Genomic DNA, 19,937 nt, shown 5'->3' with positions numbered 1-19,937 from the left:
AGAGCCTGTCACCAAAAAAAAAAAAAGGCAAGTCAAACTATTCTTAATTTCATTATGGGCTGAATCAGTAGAATCCACTTAGTATTATTTAGCTGAAGTCTGTTGTTAAGTTTTGCAGAAGGTTCAAACCACTGACTCTTTGTTTTGCAGTACAAGACCGCCTGATGAGAAACGGTTTGAGAAAATAAAGATGAAAAGGGAGAAAAGAATGTTGCTGTAGCATACATGCTCCAGAGAGGCTGCCGTGATCATTTTTACTTCCTCCATTCAGCACAAAAACAATTTTAAAATATAGATATGCTCTTACATAAATGTCTGCTTGCAGCTGCACTGGTGTTTATGCAATGTACTGTACAATGGAGGCACTTCTTTAGAAAACGCTGCTCTTTAACTAATGGACTCTAAATGCAGTCTCTCTTAACTCTACACAATGAACTAATGTTTGAAGTGTACAGATATGCAGTCTGCATATGTTTGCTTTTTGGTTAGTGGGTCTGTATGGCATTACAAATAATGATTTCTTTTGGTATGGCAAATCTTTCAGTTGCCCTATTCTAATGAGTTTGCAAATATGCAGAGAAACAAAGTGCAAATATTGGGTTAGTGAGATGATACCGTTATTCCTGAGAATGGCTGATAAATGAATTCATCAATGAAATGGATATGATTTACATACTGCTGACGTCATGTGCCACTCCATATGTTACAGTGAAAGAAGGGGCCAGACATGTGGCATATCGGTTGATGGGAAATGCAGGTTCAAATATGGCATGCGACATGTCCAGTTTCCATCATCAATGTCAACAAAACTAACTTAAATGAATAGTTCACTTCAGAACTAAAATTCTATCATCCAAGATGTTTATTTTTTTCTTTCTTCAGTCGAAAAGAAATTAAGGATTTTGAGGAAAACATTCCACGATTTTTCAGTTTTTAACAGTTACCAACAGGTTGAAGGTCAAATTGCAGTTTCAGTGCAGCTTCAAAGGGTTCTACACAATCCCAGCCAAGGAATAAGGGTCTTATCTAGTGAAACAATCTGTCATTTTCTAAAAAAAAAAAAAAAAAAAAAAAAAATTATATTCCTTTTAACCACAAATGCTCGTCTTGCAAAAAAGGTAAAAGAGCCCATTGAAGCTGCACTGAAAGTCCACTATATGGAGAAAAATCCTGGAATGTTTTCCTCAAAAATTCATTTTCGACTGAAGAAAGAAAGACATAAACATCTTGGATGACATGGGGGTGAGTAAATTATCAGGAAATTTTAATGCTGAAGTGAACTAATCCTTTAAACACAAAGAGAGGGTTCTAAAAATAAAATACAGAGACAAAGGGGTCTAGTGTGACATTGTGCCAGTGAGAGTGAAGCCCTGCTGTTTGCCTTCCCAGGAATCTTTTCAGCCCAACTGTTCTCTGATAGCCTGTGGCCTGACTGGGTGGTTAGTGACGGCCTAGCTCTCTTCCCATGTGTGCACTGAAGCAGGCTAGCAGCTAAGCCAATGACAGACAGACGATCAGCAAAGAGGGGAGGGGGGTGGCCGAGCGAGAGATAAGACCCCGGGTGTCAGAGATGCTGGCCAAGTATGGCCACAGAGCAGCTGAGATACCAGGCCCCGAGTACTATTTCACCTGGATCAGCAGAGAGAGAGAAAGCTGGCAACGAGCAGAACTTTATGCACTTACGGGTGTAGTACAACCAAAGAGTTTGAGAACACAGTGACATGACATAGTACACATGGCGAAATCAATCAATGTATAGTGTGACCTCTCTGACTTAAATACTCCACTAAAATTAACATAAAAACTTACAACATACAATCAATTCCAACATTAGCCAGAGACCGTATTTCTGGACCCATATCACTACATTCATAAAACACTTTACTGTCACATGAACATCTTATTTTCCCGTGTACTTCGCTGCGTTTTAACTGCTCAGACTTTTACTAAGGGAGTGGCGTCATGTTTTCCTTCACCGTAAAGTGCCAGCACCAGAGGGAGGGTGATGTCATGCCTGTAAAACTGATACCTCCCTATCCTGGCTTCTACTTCTTTCTCCTTACATGGCAGAGGTCAACTACTTCATATCAGCTCCCAAACGAATGAGCCTTTCAGCCCGTACCTATCTCACCATGCTTTACTACGATATCGGGGTATCGGCATGGCAAGCCAATTGATAAATAGACAGACGCTGCTGACCTGTGAACGTTAATCTAATCAATGTGAAAAATCAATGAAAGGGGAAACCTAATAAAACATGCACAAGCTACAAAGATTTACTATGGTTAACTATTCACAATATTCAGTTACGCCTCAGAATGGGATACAAGACTATGGAGAGAAAATTTAAACTACAACCAAAGCACTTGAAGCTATCAGATACCGTTGTAAGTCGAGTCATGTCATACTGGTTTTAAATCATTAGGATCTGCAATGAAAAGTGTTGAATTCAACATAAAGGGTTAGTTCACAAAAATTGACATTTCTGTCCTTAAGTACTCACTCTCATGTCGTTCCAAACCCATAAGACCTTCGTTCATTTTAGGAAAACAAAAGAAAACAAATGAAGATATTTTTGATTAAAACCAGGAGCTTTTTTTATCCACCATAGAAAGCAACTTAATTACCATCATTCAAGGTCCAGAAAAGTAGTAAAGACATTGTTAATATAGTCAACGTGACTACAGTGTTTCAACTTTAATGTTATGAAGTGTCTGGCATAGAACCTGGAAGTGATTTGACAGGGGAAAGACGAATTTGTTGAATGAAGTCATTATTTTTGTTGTGTTTTTGTGAAGAAAAAGTATTCTCGTCACTTCATAACATTAAGGTTGAACCACTGTAGTCACATTGACTATTTTAATGGTCTTTACTACTTTTCTGGACCTTGAATGACGGTAATTATGTTGCTTTCTATGGGGGATAAAAAAAACTCTCAAATGTCATCAAAAATATCTTAATTTGTGTTCCGAAGATGAGCAAAGGTCTTACGGGTTTGGAACGACTTGAGGGTGAGTACTTAATGACAGAAATTTCATTTTTGGGTAAACTAACCCTTTAACTTAATGGTCCTTATAGAGAGAAAGCAGGCTGATGTTTCTCTGAAGCTTGAGACTGTTTCCATCCGGCAACAGAATAAAAATCAAGATGGAAGAGGACCCTGCTGTAGTCGAATTCTTCAGCTGAACACCAGTAAAATAAAAGACCCATTGAAATAGCATCGTGTTGAATATGGATCTAAAAGCATGGGCAATTTCCCTCTCAGCACAGTTAAGACAAAGAGCTCCATTTACATCCAGGATGGAGCTTTTTACATGGACATCCTGCTATCAGTGTGCTACAGACAGTGGAAAGATGGAAAATATTCCAGGTGGCCTTGACAAATCACTGGAGTCATATATTACTAGACTAACGTCTTCACAAATTTAGGGGATTAGGGTAATTTAAAACCCCCTCACAGTCAGATATGACAGTGTGCCAAAAGTATATCGGCAGGGTTCACAGCCAGATCGGACATGTGTTTAGGGTTAGAGAGGAATCGCGGCGTACAAAAGACAGCAATGTAGAATTTTATATTCTGAACAGATCTGCCTGTCATTACAATGATGCAAATGCCTAATCACCAGCATTGGTTCTTCAATGTTTTGCTTGTGGTCAGAATATGTCAGTGCTAAAACTTAAAAAAATAAAATAAATAAATAAATAAAAAAAAGAGGGGGAAGTCAATAATTACATGTCCACCAATAACAGTATACAGTATGGCCCTCTGGTTTCATGTATCATCTTTTACAACCTTTTGCAGCCACAAACTCACCACATCTCTCCAACAACTAGGAAAAACACAAATGAGGGCCTCTTTTCTTCCTGTTTGTGAAGGACAGCTGCAATATTTCCTACTGTGCCACAGGTTCTGACTTGACTTGCACCGCAACAATGCGCATTCATGATTAACTGATACAGTGTGACAAATTATAACAACATTCTTTTGGGATGATCTTTTTCCATCAGTAATTAATCATAGTTTTATTTCCTTCACGAGTCAATGAATTACTCTATCTAGCATTTTCATTCTATCATTCTGTAAGGTTCAAGTGAGTTTAAAGAGAGAACTGTGCTTCTGGCAATAGGGAAAGTCTTGACTCTTGTTAAACAAAAAAGACACACCCAGGACAAGTAGATGGTTTTGCTATTATGATTTACATGCCAAACATGCTTTCAGTTGACTGTGACATAGGCCTAGGCAATTTATCGAATTTTCCACAATTTGTTCACAATTCGTATCCCGGCACTATAAAATTAAGCAACATTGTGGTGATTTTAATGCACCTTTTATTTAGCCTCGGATGTCAAATGCATTTGAGTCAGTAATTTCTGTTAATTAAATGCTCCATTTCTGTTAACTGATTCAAAATTATGATTATGATTCATTTGCCAATCAAATTAATATTAATCAGTAATTATAAGTATACTGTAACAAGGGCTCCTTAATAAAAAAAAAAAAGTGTGACCCAAATTATTAATCTGCCAAATATTTTTATATAGTTTTAGCAAAAACCTAAAATATTGTTGTTTATGATTATGTACTGTTATATTGCTGAAAAAAAATCTATATTTTTTTATTTGTATATTATTTCACAATTAGTGAACATTTCTGCCTTGTTTAATTTTATCTAAATTGTACTTGTAATTGATTGTAACTAAGTGAATTTAATTTTACTTTACATTAAACATTTCAAATCTGATACAATGGTTGCTCAGTTCATCTTATTGAAAGATAGATTTATAAATGGATAAATAAATAAATAAATAATATTGAGTTATTTATTGAATGTCATCAAGAGTCCCCCCACGAAGAGAAATTATTAAATCTGTTATTAAAAATGATAAAAAATTGTGTGATCCAATGATCCAATGCGTGACTGCAATACAAACACATACAGTACTATACACTATACCAGTGGTCACCAACCTTTTTAAGCCCAAGATCACTGACCTCAACCTTTATGAAAGACAAGATCTACTTATTGAAGAATTGATAGGAAAAAGACAGCCCAGATTGTATTTAAGATTTTTTCATGTCCAATTCAGATTCTAATTTGTTTTTATTTTTACGAGCAAATTGGTCGATTCCGATACTGGTTGCACGGTCTGACTTTATCTTTGTGAAATTATATGCTACATACAAAAAATGCATGAAACAAAAACAGCAAACAGGCTGAATGAGACTGACAGCAGGTGGCGCCTATGGAAGAGCAGTGATACAGCGTTTCCTTGGTTACTGCTGTTAACAAAGCAGCACTGCGCTTATAAATTGCTACTTTATTCGGAGTGAGCTGCTCTGCCTGCTACAGAATTTTCTCCTCTTCGCGTCTGTCTTCAACGTCTTTGGCCTCTTGTTAACGGCCGTTTACAGACTCAGACATGATGTGGGCTTTTTACCTTTATCTCAGACATGATGTGGGCTATTTACCTTTACCCAAAAATAACATAAAAATAGATTCAGTACAAAGACTGGAAAAATGTAATGTGTTTTTGCACTCATGTTTCTGTTATTTTCGAGAGCTACTGGGACAGTGATAAAGATCTACCAGTCGATCGCGATCGGCGGGTTGGTGACCACTGCACTATACTATACTATAGTGATTTTGTGTTTGTTTTTTTGTTGTTTTTTTGCCATCACTGATTGTGAAAGAAGTAAAAAAAAAAATGCTGGTATTGTATTTTGCGCTTCAGAAGCGCTTGTCTTTGAGCTGAAAGCATTACAGACACTCATGTCATTCAACACTCATAAATGACAGATGATGTGTCATTATTCGATAACAGTTCCTTAAAACTACAAACACGATTATGACAGAAAGCAATAACGAGGCATGAAAACAACATCACATTCAAAAACCACCTACTATGATATAAAAGAAAAACAACACGCCAGAAGGGATGCCGATTCAAAACAATACAAGCGCGGCATTATGGTTCCACTGAGACATGTTTCTCTCTTAAGGTGTGTCCACAATAACATCCAATGCTGATATCCTGAGCATGCAGTTTGAAGCACATATCAGTGCCCACAGAGCAGAGGTAATGAGAGACAGTGGGGGGGTCGGCGGAACACAGGTGCAGACTGCGTCACTCCTCCGAGCCATCAGCCGTGCCTGTCTCTACCACACATTCACACGAGCCCACCTCAGAAGCCACACTTGCTTACATGTACCCTCTGTGACATCACGTGATGCATGGAGGCCTGACAGAGAGGACTTTCACAAGCTTTTAAAAGTTCTTCTTTCCCATATGCTCTGTCTCACTTTAAGAAAGTAATTCAAACACTTTTACTATATTAATCATGCAAAAGTGTATAAAGTATTAAAATAATAATTAAAATTGTGCAATTGAAAATTATCTATTCAGAGACAACTGAAACAAGGGTGGAATTTAACTTTCTGGCCCATGCAGCAAAGAAGGAAAAAAAAATTGTTGAAATTTGACAATTTGAACTTCCACTAAACATTTAAAATTGAAAAACAGGTAGTTTCTGATATACGTATACACACAAACACACGCATATATATATATATTTACATACTTTAGGGACAGCTTGTACTACAAAGAATATTGTAATCATAAAAGAGTATTAACAAAGCATAAACAATTTATATTCACCATTCAACAGTTTGGGGTTGGTAAGTATTTTTTTGTTTGTTTGTTTTTTGTTTTTGTTATGTTTAAAAATGAATGTGTTTTATGCTCACTAAGGCTGCATTTATTTGATCAAAATACAGAAAAACAGTAATATTGTGAAATATTATTCAGAAATCATTGAAATATGCTGATTTGATGCTCAAGAAGCATTTCTTATTATCACAGCTGAGAACAGAATAGAATAGAAAGTGAAAAAGTAGAATCTTTTGTAAACTTAAAAACGTGTTTGTTGTTACTTTTGATCAATTTAATGCACCCTTGCTGAATAAAAATATCAATTTCTTAAAGTTATATATATTACTGACCTCAAACTTTTTAAAAGCAGTGAACAAGAAATAAATAAAATACAACTGATATTAAATAAACAAATTATTATTAATTATTATTATTATTACTATTACTATTACTATTACTATTATTACTATTATTATTATCATTATCATTATTATAACCTATTTTTCCTCTTCTTATAAAATATTTTGAATTGTTATGTTATATCAGGGAAAAGTCTTTGTCATTGCCAAAACCTCAAACATTTGGTTTCTCTGAAAATCTCAGGATATCATCTTTATGACACACCACACATTTGGAATGTAGGTTCTCAGCGAATTTATAAAAACATAAACAAATGTCCCCAACAGAGGACAAAAATGATTTGCTGGCTCCCAGGAGGATAAAGAGGCACTCTGATGACAAGTGCAACAACAGATAAAAGACATAATCCTGATCACAGTGGCACTTCAAGATAAACCGGCACTCATAGGAGTTCATAATGACGCTTGTGTCAAGGCTAATCGCTGACCCACAAAATGAGATAATCTACGGTAAGTTACCCTCCATGGACTACACGGATTAGTGTTCAGCACTTGAAGGTTTTTGTTTTGTTTTGGTCTGGTGTTGAGTAACATGGGACTCCTGCCTATGCTGCCCTTTTAACCCTGAGAGGGCGGCATGGTGGCAGGGTGAGGAGGCAGAGAGGAAGCGGATCAGTAGGGAAAGAGGATTAGCAGCTTTGGGCTGCTGCTCTGGCTCCAGGCTCACACCCGTGATGCCGAGGATCCAGCCACGGCCTAGATCGAAGGGGACACCTGAAGCCAGGTCCTCACACATGACCGCATCTTCAGGAAGGGCAAAGGAGACAGGAAAGAGGTTGTCGATCCTTAAGCCGCTCTGCACTGTTCAGCAGCACATGTGCTGAGTGGACCGTATGGGGTGGCTTAATACCAGAGGTCACAGCCAAGGGCAGGGCAGTCGAAAGGTCAACATTAGCCATTTCTTTAGACAACGCAGACGTAGCTTTCCTGTCGTGAAGCACTAAAGAAGTAGATTATTCACAGCAGATGGTATTTGCTATTAAAAATGCTGATACATCAAACATGTGTGGTCAGAAACTATTGGGTTTCATGGGTAAAGTTGTGTCTTTATGCAGGGAAGGACCAAATTGTAAATTAAAATTTCAACCAAACAATACAATGTTCTCTGGAAACTTTGACCACTCTTTTAAAAGATTAGTTCACTTCAGATTTCAAATTTCCTGATAATTTACTCACCCTCATGCCATCCAAGATGTTTATGTCTTTCTTTCTTCAGTCAAAAATAAATTAAGGTTTTTGAGGAAAACATTTCAGGATCTCCATATAGTGGACTTAACTGGGGTACAGCGGGTTTAAGGTCCAAATTGCAGTTTCGGTGCAGTTTCAAAGGGCTCTACATGATCCCAGCTGAGGAATAAGGGTCTTATGTAGCGAAACGATCAGTCATTTTCTAAAAAAATAAAATAAAATAAAAATAGCTCTGCGATGCACCACGCATTATGTAATCACATTGGAAAGGTCACGCGTGACATAGGAGCAATTGGGCAAAGACAAAGTCAAACGGCCTTTACAAAAAAAGATAAAATAATGATGTTGGACGATTTTATACTTATATACTTATATTATATTATATTCACTCTACCGTGGTACTTCCGCCTTCGTCATGCGTGACCTTTCCAATGTGATTATGTAATGCGTGGCGCTTTGGAGAGCAGTGCAAGACGAGCATTTGCAGTTAAAAAGTATACCTTTTTTTTTTTTGTTTTTTTTTTAGAAAATAACCGATCGTTTCACTAGACAAGACCCTTATTCCTCAGCTGGGATCATGTAGAGCCCTTTGACATTGCACTGAAACTGCAATTTGGACCTTAAACCCGTTGTACCCCAAAACAATGTTTTCCTCAAAAACCTTAATTTATTTTTGACTGAAGAAAGAAAGACATGAACATCTTAGATGGCATGAGGGTGAGTAAATTATCAGGAAATTTTCATTCCGAAGTGAACTAATCCTTTAAATGCTTATATTGTTTATTGTTATATTGTTTAAATAGAAATTTGATACAGTGTAGCTATGGCACTCTCAGACTACAGAGTCTCCATTAAACTTCAGATGGTCATTAATGTTTAATACCCTTTAATGAATGTCAGAAGTTAAATGGAGATTATTGACAACTGAATAAAGTTCTTGCACATTTATACAAAGATGGAAGTACAAAGTTTGTATTTACAAACATTTTGGTTGGGTAACACTGACTACTTGTCCCAGCATTCTTGCCTAAATTCTGTTCTTGATGACCCAGGCAGACCCGAAGGCTTTTCTAGGGAGTGACAAATAGAGAAACAGGAATACATTCAGCTGACGCGCGTCTAGCCAGATAATTCTCAGTTGTAAGTCCCTCTCACATGCTCTTATTTAATTATAATTTTGTGTATGCTTTTTTGCCCCAGCCATTCTGCAACACTGGCTATACACTTTAAATACGATTTATCCAATACTAACTCTGAAATCTTATCCACATGTCAGAAAGTGAGCTGTATTTTCATGTGGTGAGGATGCCTGTGCCAACTTGGATGCTAATCCCCAGGCCAATGGTTTGGAAATCATCATCACTACATATTAAGAAGCTGCCTAATAAAGCTAAAACTGAGGAGCCTAAGAACCTGATAGATGGTTTTATTTGGCAAGCGAAATGGAAACCTATTTACAGCTTGCAACAGACGCAGTTGTGTGTGCATGCGAGTTAAATGAGGAGCTAATATTTTGATACACGTCTTATATGATGGCTTTTCTGTTTGCCTAACATGTTCCCCATATCCTCTGGTAACTTATTTAGAATCAAAAGTGTGGCAATGTGGAGTGGTGGTGGGACAGGAGGCAGCCAGAGGTTTCTGGTTTTGGAGCTGCTACTTATGGGGTGACCCCGCTGGGACATCGTACATTCCACTGGGTTAGAGAGCCGATCCAAAAACCACAGATAATAGAGAGGCAAGTCAGCGCAGACTAAAATCAACTGAATATATGCATGCGGATGCATATTCATAACTCTGCCCTTTATGGTGATAAAAGCAGCCCATTTATACGCCTTTTATTGAACAAAAAAATCCTCAGAGATGTTCCCAGAGGAGGGAAAAAGGTCTACATTGCCCACACAAGCAAACTATGGCTCAAACATTATCTGCTGGGCTCAAGATTCTGCATCCTGCCTCCAGGTCTCACGGGAGAATGCTGGAATCTCCAGCTCAATGATAGGGTTCCAATAAACAATGAATCACGCTGCTCTGAGCAAGCGTGAAAGAGAGCCTTTGCACAAAAAGAAAACCGAGCGTGATTTAATGGACATGGTGCAGAAGTATGGCACATTCCATAGGGCTGATCTGAAAAATATTTAGAACAGAACTGCTAAAGAGTCTTCACACTCTGGGAAAAAGAATGGGCCTGCGACAGGAGCGTTCGAACAAGTAATGAGCATGACGCGTCAAATGCAATGACGTCCCCTGAAGCCGGCCTATTTCCAGTAAGTATTGCACAAATGTGTCATTAAATATGTCATTGAGTGGTTTTGTTGTGACTTGTTTTGGTTTATGTTGAGAATATATGACAGCAAACACTGAACATTTCGCTTAAGATCCTCAATAACACAGCAGTATTTTTTATTTTACAAGGCATACAGATTTTACAGAATTCCACATTCTTGGTCTCTCAATAATAGACTGCATTACATTTTCAGCAGCAATTAATAAATAAATAAATCTCTTTTTAAAAACAAAAATGTACAGACTAACAAAATTACATACCGGTGCCCTTGTTTTGAAAATGTCCAGCCTCCACTTGTTAAATAACATTTGTGGCTAACTTTGAGACTGAACAATGCATCCTTTGCCAGCTGCAGCTGACTCAAATAAGACACTTAAGAACAGGGTGTTTCACTTTAAATTCAGCTAACGTGAAATTAACTGTCAAATTAAACACTACAGCTTCTGCAATGCCACTGTAACTCCTATTTGAAACAAGACCAACAACTTGTTTTCAACCGAGTTTCACCATATAAATCCTATTGTTCATGTAGAGTATGGCAGGCACTCAACATTAGATGTCAACTGACCATATGGCACTGTATCATGTTTACTTCATTAGATTTAATACCAAAAAAAAGTGAGACTCTGTATAATTAAAACAGATGCAGCATTGTTTGACAGGAACAGAAGAAGAGCTGGGCTTACCCTAACAAACGAAGCAGCACAATCCTCAGTCCTGGACCCAAAATATCCAGCTCAAGTCTTATTTACGTTCTTTCTTCCTTTGCTTTCAGTGCTTCTCTCTACTTGGAGCTTCCTGGTGCTTTCTCCTCCTCGGGTAAAATGCCCTGTTCGAGGGGGAAGGGAAAAGAGGAAAAGTGTTTCGCTCAGTGATTCAGAAGCATGGTGTAAACGCCAGCCTTCTCTTTCTGACAACCAGCGTTAATTGCAGATCAGACTCGCCCACACACTCCAGACTCTCTCTATTCACTCTCTCCTGGAAGAAGCTGAGAGCAGGCTGTGAGATTGGAGTGCTATGAACAGCACAGTGGGAGATGCTCTAACCCCCACCCTGTGCAACACCAATCACCACCTCTGGAGCTCGACTTCACCACGGCTGACTTTATTTCACAAGAACGACATAGGCATGGGCTGACGCCCATGGGACAATGCATACTGACAGAAGGCACTGTATAGCATACGCTGTAAGTCTGATGCGTTAAACCAGATGAAGAGTAAACTACAGTCTACAGCAAGCCTAAAGGAGAAATATTAAGAAGTGGCCCTGAGAAAACTTCTACAGCCCAAGTGTGCTCTGATCTCAAGCTGTAAGACACAAGAAGTCACATGTCAGAATGACGATTTAGTCATCAGTCTAAACTGAAAATCATATTAGATACTGATTGACTTTATTCAACTACATTAGCAGTGACTGGGGTCGAAAAGAGGAGCGATTTAAATGCAATTAATGTACAGAAGAAAAAGAAGCTTCATATACAAAAAATACCACTGGTGTAGTCAGGATCTAGTTATAAAGAAAAATCATAAACAAAAGATGCTTTATTAACAGAGCACAGCAGGACACCAATTTCAAGTGTGATGTTGTGCTCTATCGGATTTGTAGCGGGGCATGTCGGGTGAACTGCATTCAGAATATTAAAAGAATTCCTTCGCTGACTAATTCATTGTCAAGTGTGTAAACAGAAAGCTATTGAATTTCAGTGTGATGTTTTCAGTGCTGACTTTGCACCCATGTTTAGTCTGGACTTATTAAACTATAATGAAGTCACACAGAAGGCCAGATGGAAAACGTGTGATGGTATATTATACACTTGACTAGGATATTAAATCTTTACAATGTACCTCAGATAAAAACGAGGGCAGCAAAACACATTTATTTAATCTCTATCATGGTTTGCAACAAAACGTGTGTTATAGCTAATGTTAACAGGCTAATCAAACAATAATACAGAACCAATTCTGACGCCACGGCTGAATAAATCTCTGTCCTTCACAACTACATACTTCATATACACTTATAAAGCTTCTGTACGACTTTGTATTAGGTGTTTTTATCTAATATACTTACATTATTTATAAATATATATATAAAAAAAAAAAAAAATATATATATATATATAAACTTATATATACACACAATACTTTTTGCAAAATGCTGTAATTATAGATGTAATAAAAATTAATTACAGATGTGCATGCAGTATAATATGCGTGTACAATATAAACACACAATAAATATACACACAAAAAATACACAATACATACATTTAAATGTTAGTACATAGTAGTTAAAGTGAGTCCAAAGCTTGATTTTTATTAAATAACACTACTTATTATTTACTTATGTCATGCCTGGACACATCAAATAAATGTGCTCCAGGCCAAATCCAAAACATGCACTCATGCACAAGGCACAAGACCCATGTTTTTTTGTTGTTTTTTGGGGGGGTACAAAACACTTCATTCTATATTAGGCTATACCATCTCTCTGAGCAGCTTGAAATATTGAACTAATCAATGAATCTATAGTGTGATGGGCCCTGACCACTGGCTGTAAGCCTCTTAAAAACCAAACAATCAGAGGGACAAGACAAACATTCTTCCTGAGGTCATTTTCATGATGATGTACCATAACCTGATTGCCTGCCTTGTGCGTCTCATAATTACAACGCTTGTCAGACACAAGCAATGAACAACCCTAGGAACACAGCCTCATTTAGCCTTTGACATTCAGACAAAAGGTCAAGACAATATGGTATACTTTTGTATTAGTTAGTTTTATCAATCTTTATCAATGTGAAATATTTATAATTGATACACCTAAAACATTTGTGAAGGTCAAAATGGCATATCATCTTGTAATGTTGCATTTAAGGCAAGTCACTTTACTGATAACTAAATGGCGGGCTTCAGGGCCATTAACAGAGGCATGTGCAATCTTACAAGCACAAGTACTACACTCTCTGCCTGTGGATGATTAGGCTGTTCCCTCACTGTGCATGTCAAAGTCAGCAGCTCTTACAGAAAAGACATGCAGCACAATAAAAAAAAAAAAGGATTTACAATGAAATGCTTATTGCACATAAAGGTAATGCATTTAAAGCACTAGCTTTATCTGATCATGTTTTTATGCTATCATTTGTCTTATTCCATAAGTAAAGTAAATACTAAAGGTAGTATTTTTAAACAAGCATTTATGAAGGTGCTGAGACAAACACCAAATTAGCCTATTTCTTCAAACTGAACAGTTTTATTGTATTAGCTTAGATTTTTTTTTTTTCAATTTTTCTGAGAGGCCAAAACAGAGGCCATATTTTAGGGAATGACCCCATTGTCGATTAGTGACAATACAAACTCAAAAGAAATTAAATTGAAATTATATGTAATTTAATAACTTTCCTGCAGTATGACCTTGCAGATGAGTCACAATCATGTACCACACAATAGCTAGACCTCTCACTAATTTGTAACAAGACCTTGTGACCTCATGAATCACATTAAATCACAAGTGAAATTAATATGCTATTATAAAATAATTGATAGCATCAATTTATTCACTAACATACATTATGAGAGATTCCAATAACCTGCGACGCTTCAGAAATGTAACACTTCGTGCTGTTCCTAGTTTCAACTATCCAAAGCTCTGCAGGAGACCAGCACCATCTAGATTTCAGACAGAATAGGTAATTGTTACGACTTCCAATTTTTCATTCTCAAAGTTGGGCATAACAAATGATCTCTAACTTTCTCTAATGTTCATAAAGTGGTCGGGCGTGCTTTGGATGGCTATCCGGAGGTAATGTCCTACATTTTAACCCTGTTGATTGTGCGTGGTAGACTGTGTCTAAACATATAAAACATTTACTAATCACAAATTATATTGTCTAAAGTACGATGAATTAGTATATCTACTTGTCTGTGCTTTTAACAACTGTTCCTTTCAAAGAGAATTGAATAAATTAGCTAGGCTATCTAACGAGCAACTTTAACCACAGTTGCAGACACGTTAGGAGACAAAACAAAGTCAAGAAACATTATATTGCACTGGTTCTAAGGTTGAACTTGCCCTGTTCTGAAGTTCTGAACCTCTGCAGGTGACCCTCTTCAACCAGTGATATTCAGAAGTGAAAGCTTAACGGTCTTAAAGTACAATATCCACGCAAACTGTACACTTAGTGTACAAATCTTACTATCTGCTGACTTTCATGACTAATATAATTCATGTTTAGTCGCCCTGAAGAAATATTCAACACCGCCCGGAAAATGATGCGAGACTACAGCGTAACTATGCCAAGTGTCAAAGTGGACTGAACCCAAAACCACGCACGAGCTCTTCTTCACAGAGAATTACGAGCACGAAAAACATTGTTGTCTTTCAGTCAGGTGCTCGCGAGTTAACCCCAAACACTTCCAGACGTGTTGCCGACCACTAGACACACACATGACAAACATGTTTAGCTTCCCAAACGATTTGTAACGCATTTAATTTGCGCTCATCCATTCTCACTCCACGACTCCCTCCGCGCGCTCTCTCTCTCTCTCTCTCTCTCTCTCTCTGACTCCGCTGCTGTGTAACATTGTTGCTATTTTTGCGACTCACCTTTTTTTCTTCGCGGTCCCCCTCGCTGTATATAGATACTGTGTATCAGTGACTCCCGTGGATACACTGTGACATAAATGTATTTTCAGTCACATTGACACACGGCTTCTATTTTCGGGAGCTGGGCTGACAAACTCAGAAGAAGCAGCAGTCGCTCTTGTCACAACACAAGCTCCTCCCCCAATATGACGAACACTAGACGGAGTCAACCTCCTACGGCAAGCCGTTTAAACATTTAGCCTATTCCATAAAGTCCCCCTGAAATCAAAATTTATTTTTTTTAGCTTTTAGCATAAATATGTTAGCTTTAATGTTATGGATAAGCTGGTGTGCTCCAAAACAATGACAAAATTCGCATTTAGGAGATATAAGCATATTACAGTCTCTCACTTCCACAGGTGGATGCTGCACATTGTTGGTGGTTGAGGAGATTCCCCCTTCAATTGTAAAAGCGCTTTATAAAGCACTATATAAATGTAAGGAATTATTATTATTATTATTCATCTAAAATGGATCCCGGATTTCCATGACATCACATCGCGCTTCAGCGTCTCATAAAATCTTCTGTCCAATCAAATGCTCTCTAGAATCTGAAGTCCCGCCCCCTCCTACACTATCAAGAGACACTGAAGCTGGCTGAAATCGATTATTTATTCATTTATATAGAGAATAGGGAACGATTCAGACAGTGTAAATATGCTTTCCAAAGACGCAAATGAAGTCAGTTTTGACGTTAGCATAACTGCAAAAGGTATCGGACCCGTTTGAATTCTGCACAGAATGCTATATTTTAAAGTGATATAAAGGGGATTAGGAGGATAAACAGTTAGATATTAAAAGGAAACAGAAGTTTTACTGAGTTTAACGGCTCTGGCCGTGCTGTGATATAAACGAAACACTATTGGCTATTTTTAAAAAGGGGCGGGGCTGTTCAATATATCGCCCTGTCTACCTGTTTCAGTTTAAATTACGTCAACAGACTGAATAATGCTGCGCGTTCCAAGACACTTCTGCGGGCCTTTAAAACTAACTAGGTTCAATCGCCATATTACTTTCTACTTTATAGTTTGATTAAAGTCTTAAAACTGTTTATTTCAAGTCATTATCAGAAATAAATAGTAGGCAACTAATGTCTATTTAACTGCTACTGTAAAACATTTTCAGCTGGTTAAACTTAGAAATGAAAGTTCACCTGCTGCCTTAAAAATGTGAATTAATTCGACTTGAAAATAACCTTTGTTTCAACTCATGAACAGTCAAGGCAATGCATTATTTTAAGTTAAAAATTAAACTTAAAATAATGCATTGTCTTGACTATTTGTGAGTTGAAACAAAGATTATCTTCAAGTGGAGTTAACTTATGTTGTGTTGAGTTAACTCACATTTTTAAGGCAGCAGGTGAACTTTCATTTCTAAGTTTAACCAGCTGAAAATGTTTTACATATACTAAGGCCTAACTTTGGAATAACTAAAATATAAGTGTTCCTAAAGAAGTTGAAAACTGGAAAAAACTACCACCAATAACTTGAATACACAGGCAGTAAATCTTAATTAAGTCAACATATAGATCAATGAGACAAAAATATTATCATTTGGATCAATTTAGGATAATTGCTAGTAGCAAAGAATAATTACTAGTGAAACTAGTCACCATTGGACTATTTTCTTAGTAATTAAAAATAAAAATAAAATAGACTTAAAGAATAATTGTTTCATTGGCTTGCCATAAAACGCCGCCTCCTCATCCTCCACCTCCTACTCTACTCGTGTCTCATCTCTAGTTTAAAAACAATACGAAAAACTCAAGAACTGCGATAAGCAAGATGAAAACAACACGAAAGAAGTCCTACAATGTGTTTCTGTCAAAAGTAAAAGCGACAAACAAGTGAGCGCGACAGTTTAGGAGAGAAGGAAAGGAAACGCCAGATCATGACATCACCGTGTTTAACAGTTTGAGAAAGCAAGGAAACAACCTGAATAGTAGGCTATATGTTCATGTCATCGAATCGAGGAAGTGATAGTTAAAGGACTGACGCGCAAAAAGAAAAAAAGTTAATAGGCTACGTAAAAAAGACGTCAGTATTGGGTAAAATTCTCCTCTGCAAAGATTGCTGGGTGCTTGCTAAAAGCCCGTTACGTGCAAAGCAATTTAATATTTATTATGGTCGTTAGACAGGCACTACCTTAGATACGATTGACGTAAGTTCTATAAAACAACAGTAACAATAGGGTCAGTGCCTTTGAAGTGACATGTTTCTCATCCAATCCGATCCCACAGCGGCTTGTCTTTGACCAATCAGATAAAAGAGGCTGGCTGCGTTTTACGTTGCATGTGTCAGAGTCACGTGTAGTTGTAGGATCTGTGCAAGAGGTGTGGTACTGAACAGGAGTTGTTTTTGCTGGGACTTAAAGGGAATTTGTATTACCACCGTTTTACCACATGTGAAATGGGACACGCAGGAATTACAACATGTTAAAACAAAGCAGTAAAAAGACCAGTTTAGAGTTAGTTTGGGACTTTCATAAATGATACACATTTATACAATTCAGATTGTTTTACATTGGAATCAGTATTGTTATATTATTACTTAACTAAAGTGAGACTTCCTAATGCGCAGTACAGTTTGACTTCAAATTGCACCTGGACACAAATTTTGGATAGTAATAATAAGCAATTATCATGGATTCAGATAACAATCAAAATATAATAAATATGTAAATATATAAAAAGTAAATATAAATATGTATTTACTTTTTTGCAGCTACTTTGAGTAAACAGACGTATGCAGCATGAAAATAATTTGACATTCTAGCAGAATTTTTATGGCAAAAATGTCTTTTCCTCGCTGATCCTTCTTTGGATTTTTATGCATGGATTATTTTTAAACTGGTTATTATGTCACCATTGCCACAAGTTAACCTAAATTATGTAAATTGTTAATTTTTATCAAATTAATTAAACTAAATACTATTTTAAAAAATAATGTGTAATTTGACTTTTGCTTTAATATAGTCATCAATTACATGCAGAGTGGCACAAAAAGCACAACCAGCATGAAAAGTTCAACAGTCTCAAGCCAGACAAACTGTACAGATGTCCATGTAAAAGTATTTCATTATATCAGTTTCCTGAGACATGTACTTTTTCCTATGCCAGTGCCATCTGAGATAAGTAATCTTAATCTTATACAATACAAGATATAGCAACACAGCAAACTCGCACTGCAGTAAGTAATCCCCTAAAAATGGCTATAGATATTGATGAAATCCCTGATTATGTGGCCTCTGTGACTTCACATTTTTTCACATTCTATTTGAAGCCTTGTAAAGCTGGAGCTGTGCATAAAAATAGTCCCATCAGGGCTAGGCGCATACTCCGGATCCCCTGTGCAAACACCCATTGGCACCAGAACCCTAACAAACCACAATGATCACCAGCCACCTGTGATCTAGAGATTAGCTAAGAAAGAAACACATTTTGTTCTTCTTACACCTAATTTATTGTTTAATCAGCTGTAAATGAGCCTTTTGTACAATAACCGGTAAGTAATGAAAAGATATGAAATGCAAAAATATTTTTTTTGTTTAAAGCAATTTAAAAAAATCAGTGTGTTGCAGGGAAAGCAGTAGACAGCTAAATATTACTACCCATACTTCAAAACTGAACCAAAATAAGCTGGAAACCTAATTGAAAACCTGCCTTTCTTCTATTAACAATTTCAACCCTCTAAATCTGAATGAAAATGTTATTCAAATAAAATAAAAATTGGTGCAATCCTGCAAAAAAAAAAAAAAAAAAAAAGTTACTAGTTAAAAAGATTTTGTAATTACTTTGAGTGTAATTATTATGAAGAAAATTCATAAGACTGAGAAAAAACAACAGAAAAAAATATATACATTAAAATACTTTTCTAAATACTTTTCTTTTTATATCTATCATGCATTTAATGTTACGTTGTTAAGCCTGATTTCTCTACTTGCATTACCCCGTTACTTACCAATCACAAGCAGTCAGTCAGGTCATGTGTTAATATTTTGAATACAATACATCTGCCCGGTTGCCCCTCCCCCTCTGTGTATCTCACCTGTGTCTTGAGATGATCGATTACCTTCACAGAACCTGCTGCCAAGGCCTTCCTCAGGTACCTTTCTCAGGTGTGCCACTCTTACTTTCTTATTTTCCCTTTTATTACTTGAATTTTCTCTTTCTCTGTCTCTTTCTGTCTGTCTTCCTCTCTCACGTTCTATCTTTCTCTCTTGTGCTTTCTATCTCTCTTGCTTTCCTCAAAGCCAGACCAGCTGGCTTTGGACGGCTTTCTTCTTGCCCCTGTGAGGCCTGACTTCACACTCTTGTCCCTGGGTCTTTCTGCCGGAAGGGAGCTGGGCGACAGAAGTTTGAAGGGTAGGATCCCAGATGGACGCTGACATGCTGGGCATGCGTGTATGTGACAGGGCTTGGCTCAGGGGAGTGGTGGACCAGCCGCAGCTGTCACTCACTAATACTGAGGGTGTTAGATGTGTTTTGTGCTGTTATTATTCTTAATAAAAGTGATGGGAGAACAACAATGCCTGACTGTTCGCAAGAAAGAAGGAAGGAAAGACGCAGAACTCCCTGTCGGTTCGCTTTCTCATAATAAAGCCTCGCCAGTACCGCCACCGATATTTCCAAGCATCATTTTAACTGCCAATGGAAGTCATCTAAATACCAAATAGCAAAATTTCAAATTGTATATTGCCTTGGGTTCAACAGAATGATGACAAAATAAGCCAGCTGAAGCACTTCATAT

The 19,937-nt window shown here is 37.2% G+C and overlaps 1 protein-coding gene across 13 annotated transcripts in view; it reads right to left on the bottom strand.

Moving 5' to 3' along the window:
• Positions 1–19,499, bottom strand: part of mef2aa (myocyte enhancer factor 2aa) — a 104,014-nt gene extending 84,515 nt beyond the window's left edge. For 4 of the 13 annotated variants that reach the window (XM_067390445.1, XM_067390436.1, XM_067390438.1 and 1 more), the window contains exons 1-2: positions 15,151–15,451; positions 11,232–11,374 (exon numbers count right to left, since the gene is read on the bottom strand). The gene's annotated coding sequence lies outside the window, so the exon portion shown is untranslated. Of the gene's footprint in view, positions 1–11,231; positions 11,375–11,497; positions 11,519–15,150; positions 15,453–19,235 lie in introns of those variants that run through there. The other 9 variants (XM_067390440.1, XM_067390442.1, XM_067390443.1 and 6 more) reach the window with 6 other exon arrangements.
• Between the last annotated feature and the right edge of the window lie 438 nt (positions 19,500–19,937).

The sequence above is a fragment of the Chanodichthys erythropterus genome, chromosome 7 (assembly GCF_024489055.1).
Source record: "Chanodichthys erythropterus isolate Z2021 chromosome 7, ASM2448905v1, whole genome shotgun sequence".
Classification (NCBI taxonomy): Eukaryota; Metazoa; Chordata; class Actinopteri; order Cypriniformes; family Xenocyprididae; genus Chanodichthys; species Chanodichthys erythropterus.
Note: the sequence above shows the minus strand (reverse complement) of the source record. Positions and strands in the feature narration are given on the sequence as shown.